The following is a 6574-nucleotide window of genomic DNA, read 5'->3' as shown; positions in this document are numbered from 1 at the left end:
GCTTGGCAAGGTTGAGGAGAGGACACAGATTCCCTGGGTGCCTCATGCCTGAGCTGCAAGGCTGCTTGGAGCAGGCCTTGTCATTTACTATGTGTTTGTACAGCACCTGGCTCTGTTGGACCCTGACCTAGGAAGGAGCCTGTAGCCCTAGTTTTAAAAATAATCATTAAGCAACTTCCCCAGAGGCTCTGAGCAGAGCAAGAAGCTTTAGCTGCGCTCTCCTTGGAACAAGAGCTCCCTTCCATGGGGGCACGTGATCCTCCCTCCACCAATTGGCAGCTCCATGCAGATTCCCCACCACTTGCTAAACATAGCCCAAAACTCAGTGCCTGTGTAACATGTCAAGTGTTAGCTGGGGCTAATCATTCACATTATGCAACCGAGTCACATGCATGCATGCGGCATACATCAAGCAAGCTCCTGCCCTGGTTGCAGCAATAGCCCTACCTCCATCTGAGCTGTAATTATTGTTACTCTGCAAGATGAACGAGGTAAAAGGCTTCACCACCACTCCCTGCTATGCTCAGAGGTTTTTTGGTAACCCGCATCCCATATATGCCCCCACGCTAGACCTCCTGCCTGAGTGCAAAGCTGTGGTTCCAATGGGTTGACCCAGTGAGTAGTCCTCCATCTTGCCTTGAGTGTCCTCCAGTGCCTTCCTACCATTCCCATTCACAAAAGATGACAAAGTGAGAGAATCTGTGGGGAAAGAACCACAAGGCATCATCAGCTTCCTATAACACCAGGGCATTTCACTGCTGGATATCTTACAGCCCACTGGGCAGTTGTCACCTGAGCCAATTTCTCAGTGAAGACATATCCAAAACTGACACAACTTCTATCTTCCAGGTACCAGGAACACTTTGACCTTCCCAGAAATTCCCTTTTCCCCACATTTCTGATTTTGCTTTGTGTTTTTCATTTGCAGATCACAAACTTTTCCTTCTAATTCTGAATTATTTCTGCACTTGGCATTTTTAGATGGCAGTTTTTTTCTATGTATTTCTGAATTTCCCCCGTGTTTCTGAATTTTCCCTGCATTTACCTTTGCCCAGGGAAAACAATTATCTGCTTTCTCTTCTAGAAATTGGGACTATTCTTTGTTAGGTGGGACAATAAATATTGTGGAATTGGTCCCAGAACTCCCCAGGCAGCACACCCAGATCTCTCTCTACCTCTTTCCTTTCCATGAGCCATTCCTCAATCTTGTGTGAGATCTACAGCAAATTCCTGGGAGGCGAGGGAAGATGTGTGTCTTGTGTCTGCATGTGGGGATGGAGCTGCCTGCTGGGCACAAACAGGACATGCTCTCGGTGCTGCTCTGAGCAGACAGTGGGCTCTGATGCTGGGCAGGAGTGCAGGCTGGGCACCCTACCAGGATGCTGGTGAGACTCTGAGTTTGCTCAGGTGCAACGAGGCTGTGGAGTTTGCTGTCCTGTCTTCAGGGAGCTGATGCTGAATGTGTTCCTTTGCCTATTCCAGTCCTTCACTGCAATGGATCATTTACATCTGGTTCCTGTCAGCTTTTGTTCTTCCCAAAATGATATCCCTACCTGTCCAGGGCAGCAAGTCCCTCTTCAAAAAAAATCATAGAATCGCTTGAGTTGAAAGGAACCTCCAAAGGCCAATGGGTCCAACTCTCCTACAACGAGCAAGGACACCTACAGCTCCATCAGTTGCAGCCCATGGCAAAAGAAAAGGTTGAAACTCATTTAGCCCCATGGTAAATCCTTGCCCATTACCCATAGCTCCTGTTCATGCTCGAGCAGCAAGAGGCCACAGCTGTGCTGGACCTGGAAGGAAATATTCTACCAGGAAACAGCAAAGAAGGAATATTGCATGAGGAGATGCTGCAGGGCTTGATGTACATTTTAACAACGGGAACTTGAAAACACTCCATGGATTCAAAAGGATGTTAGAGAGCATTAAGAAATGCTTTTGGCCTCAGATGGAAATTCAGTTGCAACTTGACTGGAGTTTAATCCTGACTGTTAGCTATGCAGCACAAGGGATCATCTTCTGCTTTCCCCCAGGGGTGATGAAGTTCCTCTCTTTGTTACTGGACGCCGTACTTTGGCGCACTAAAGGCAAATTGTGCTAAGGGAGCTGAGTAATCCTCTAAGGTGGGGGAGATTGATTGTGTTGACTAAGATGTAAAATCTGCCTACTTTGTACAAGAATTTCATCACCAAGTTGCTGGCTTTCCCAGCAAACTTAAAATCCATAGGCGATTGCATTAAATGCTTTGATGAGGCATTCTTAATTGTATTCTGAAGCTATATATGAATTACCTTATATATAGAATAATGAGTTGCACGCAATAGTTAGAATAATGGAAATCCGACTCTTCTTCACTTTCCCATAACTTTTTATAGCTCATTCTTTGTGCTAGAATTTCCCTTCATCCAACTCTTTCTCTAAAGGTGGATATCCTCTGGGAGAGCAGTGGTAACGTTTGAAGAATGTCATGCTAAAAATGTTCATATAAACACACACCAAGAAAGAGAGAGAAACTAATAAGGGAAAGAAATCATGAGAAGAAAAAAAAAAGAAATGCATTTCTCCAGACATTCCTGATTACAGTTCTTGGACACACAAAAATTAGAAATAGCTGAAGCTATTCTTCACACTTGGCCTGTTTTGTGGATTTTTAAGGTATCTCCAAATTTCCTTGCCTTTTTGGAAGGAATTGGCTCAATGGTTTAAAGTTGTAGAGCTTTTTTACTATTTGACATCTTTGAAAACAGGAAGCCTTGCGCCTACTTCGTAGTATTTCCTGCATTTTTTTCTGAGTTGTATCACTCTTGGGGTGCTAGAATACTTCAGATATAAGTGGGAAGAATTCTAAAGGCTTTAGGTTCTGTATGTAGGTGTGTATGTGCTGTAGGTTCCTAAAGAAGTAGAAACCAAAGTCCTTCACCTTACAGCACAGCCCAAGAGCTGTTCCCTTTTCATTGAATCATAGAATCGTAGAACGGCCTGGGTTGAAAAGGGCCACAGTGATCATCTTGTTCCAACACCCTGCTATGTGCGGGGTCACCAACCACCAGACCAGGCTGCCCAGAGCCACATCCAGCTTGGCCTTGAATGCCTCCAGGGATGGGGCATCATTTTCAAATGTAATGCAAAAAAAAAACCCCAAGATGTGCTGCGTCCATACATCAGTATCACGGAAACTCACTCCCAACTTGGCTAAAATTCAAAACCAAGAGCTAAAACCCAAGGACATACACACAAAGTGACCTGGCCTCAAATCCTCCGAGTGTCTTTGCCTCAGGTTTGGTTTTGCTTTTGAGTGACATGGGATTAGGCAAATACTGACTTGCTGTTCCACTTCTCACAGTCACCTGGCTCTGCCAATGCAGAACCTGTGTTGTCAACAACAATCGGGGCTCTTAATTGGTTCGCGTCATGTGAAAAGTCTTAGCATTGATTTAATCTCATGTACTTTGAGAACAGAAGTGCCTGATTTAATGGTTGGCAACTGTGTCTGCAGCAGGAGGGTTGGAACTGGATGATCTTCAGGGTCCCTTCCAACTCCAGCCATCCTGTGATTCTATGAACAGAAGCAGGAGGACTTATAGTGACTTGCTGCAGTTCAGGGAGGGGTGATGGATGGTGAACTGCTTTCCATCTGGCCACAAGTGCTAAAATACAAGGTTTGGACGTTCATGTGTGGGACTTAATGTTCACTTGCAAGCATTGAGAAGCACATCCAAGGACACAGTCAGAGAGGTGTAAAGAGGGAGGCTTTCATGAAGGCTGACTTTGTGTTGAGTTTCAGGACAGCAGGTTTCAGGAGAGGCCAAGGAACAGCCAGAGTGTTTATGATTTCCTCCAGCAATCTGCAAGAGCAGTTTACATTGCATGCAAATAACAAAGGTTAATGAAATGGAAATTGTGAGACACTGAATTCTCAGAAATTAGGAAATGCAGAATTAAGAATGTAAATTTAACCACAAAACCACATTTTGCTCTTTATTCCTTAAAAGAGACTTTGTATCATATCTTTTAGATGTCCCAGTAACAAAGCTGATGCTTTTCCTGACTACTTGAACCCTAAATAGAATTTCGTTACTGCTTATCTAGGGAGAAACATAACAAATCTCAGGAGAGGTTCAGATTGGATATTAGGAAAAATTTCTCCTCCAAAAGAGTGGTTGGGCACTGGCACAGCTGCCCAGGGAAGTGGTGGGGTCACCATCCTCGGAGATGTTAAAGAACCATGGAGATGTGGCACCAAGGGACATGGTTAGTGGGCACAGTGGTTTCGGCTGGGGTTTGTGCTTGGGCATCTTAGAGGTCTTTTTCCAACCGTAATGCTTCCAGGATTCTATGAAAATCATCTTGAAAGATGTACCATTGCAATAGAACAGTGTTTTTTTTCTACTCATTTTTTTCTGCCTGTACAGAAAAAAAGCACTGGCCAAGCTTTTACACAGTCCTGCAACCAGAAATGGGTCTTTCCAGTGCCAGAATGATTAGACTGGAAAAGACCTGTAAGATCACCAAGTCCAACACCAACCCATCCCACCATGACCACTGACCATGTCTTTCAGTGTGACATCTCCATGGCTTTGGAACACCTCCAGGAATGGTGACTACACCACCTCCCTCAGCAACCTGTGCCCGTGCCTGACCATTCTTTCAAAGAGTAATTTTTCCTAATATCCAACCTGAACCTCCCCTGGTATAACTTAAGACCTCTCATCCTATCACTGTTACAATGGAGAAGAGGCTGATCCCCAACCTCGCTGTGTTATCTCACCCACCAAATCCTGAACCAGCAGACTGAACACAACTCACTTTGAATGTGAGGGGAGAGGTCTTCAAACTCTTCACAAATATCATGAACATGAGAAGAGAAACAGGCCCTCGTGGTGCTGTGTTACAGAAAGTGCTTCAGCTCTACAGAGAATCCAACAATGACGTCCTCAAGGAGTTAGCCTGTTTTCATTTAGCATTCCTCTGCTGGCTGTTTGAACACACAAACACAGTCCTTACACTAGAAACGACTCTCACAGCTTTGCAGAGTGAGTTCTCATTCCCAAAATTAGCAGAATCTAGCAGGTTTTTTTTTTAGCATTAGCAGATTATTTTTTTTTTCCAGTATATCCCCAGCACTACCTGGAAGACAATGTGTAAAACCATGAGGATTTAGAGGATTTGGAGCTCTCAGCCTTTCTGCTGCAAGTCCTAGCAGGACAGTTTGATGCGCAGGCAGGGAGGATCTCTCTCCTCGCAGGAACTGGATCCTTCAGATCACCTTGTGCTAATTCTCGTGTCCTCAAATAACATGAGCTTTAGGCCTGTAATCTTCATGGGTTGGGCTGGAGACCACAGCCCTTGAGAAACAGCAACCAACAGCCTGGGTCCAAAAGCTGTGTGCTCACATGGCCACCACAGCCCTGTTCACACTCCCAGCCCAACATCCAGGCTCTGCAGTGGAGAGGGGTTGACTTGATGACCGCAGTGACCTTTTCTAACCTTACTAATTCTATGATTCCACACAAAAGTCTGAAACCCAAGAGAGCGTGATCCCTCCTCCATTGCTTGTTCTTGTAACAACACTTTTCTGCATGTCTACTGCTCACCTCTTTCTTACCCTTTACCTTACTCTTACCCTACGAGAGCTGGACTTGATCCCTGTGGGTCCCTTCCAACTCATGATTTGAGATACTCTACAAGACTTCTCTGCAAAGCAGCATTCTGTGCAAGAAAGAGAAGAGAAACTGAGGCAGTGATCCCCAACGTGACCACCCAGCAGGAGTCAACAGAGACGCTAGAATTAAATTTCCAGTCCTCTCTTTCAAAAAAAATTGGCACTTCCTTGGGCTTAATCTGCTTTAATGTTTAGCCTACTATATATATATATACATATATATATATATAAATGTATCTGACTTAGAGGCTTGAAAACCAGATTGCCAAAGAAGCTGAGAGGGAGTTTGAAGGGAGAGAGTTGGCTTGCTTATTTTCTCAGCGTGAACTTGCCTTAGAGCAACCAAGAAAGTACTGAGCAAAATCCATATTTGCTTTAGGAAAATGAAAACAAAAGAATAACTGTAGTTCAGGATACTTTCTGATTCCAGCATGAAAACTCTTGAGAAATACCTCTTCCTCTTTCTTTCTCTAAAGAGGAATCTCACTGCTGAGAAAAGAAAGACATTTGGTCAAATCTTGGTTTTGGTTTAAGAAAAATAACACACGTGAAAGTGTCTTCATCAATGAACTTCCAACAACCAGAAAATGAGCAGAATAAGCCTTTCTCACCAAGTCTAATGAACTCCTCAGGTTATAGAGCTGGGCCTGCATTCAGTTGTCTGAAGAAAGTGAGACTGAGGAAAGAAAAGATTAGTGTCAGGCTAGGAGTATTAGATGATTAGCATTGTTTTAGGAAGCAATCTGAGATGTCATCTGGAGATATGCTACCGATCCATCTGGGGCAGAAAGAAAAGAAGACAAGAGAAGGGAGAGGGAAAAAAAAAAAACCCAACCCAACAACCCTGTTTTGTTTCTCATTACTGCTCTAATTCTGGTGTAATTGAAAACGGACTGAATGTGTTTAGGAACA

The sequence above is a fragment of the Gallus gallus genome, chromosome 4 (assembly GCF_016699485.2).
Source record: "Gallus gallus isolate bGalGal1 chromosome 4, bGalGal1.mat.broiler.GRCg7b, whole genome shotgun sequence".
NCBI classification, from domain to species: Eukaryota; Metazoa; Chordata; class Aves; order Galliformes; family Phasianidae; genus Gallus; species Gallus gallus.
The sequence above is the reverse complement of the archived record's forward strand: the minus strand, read 5'-3'. Positions refer to the sequence as shown.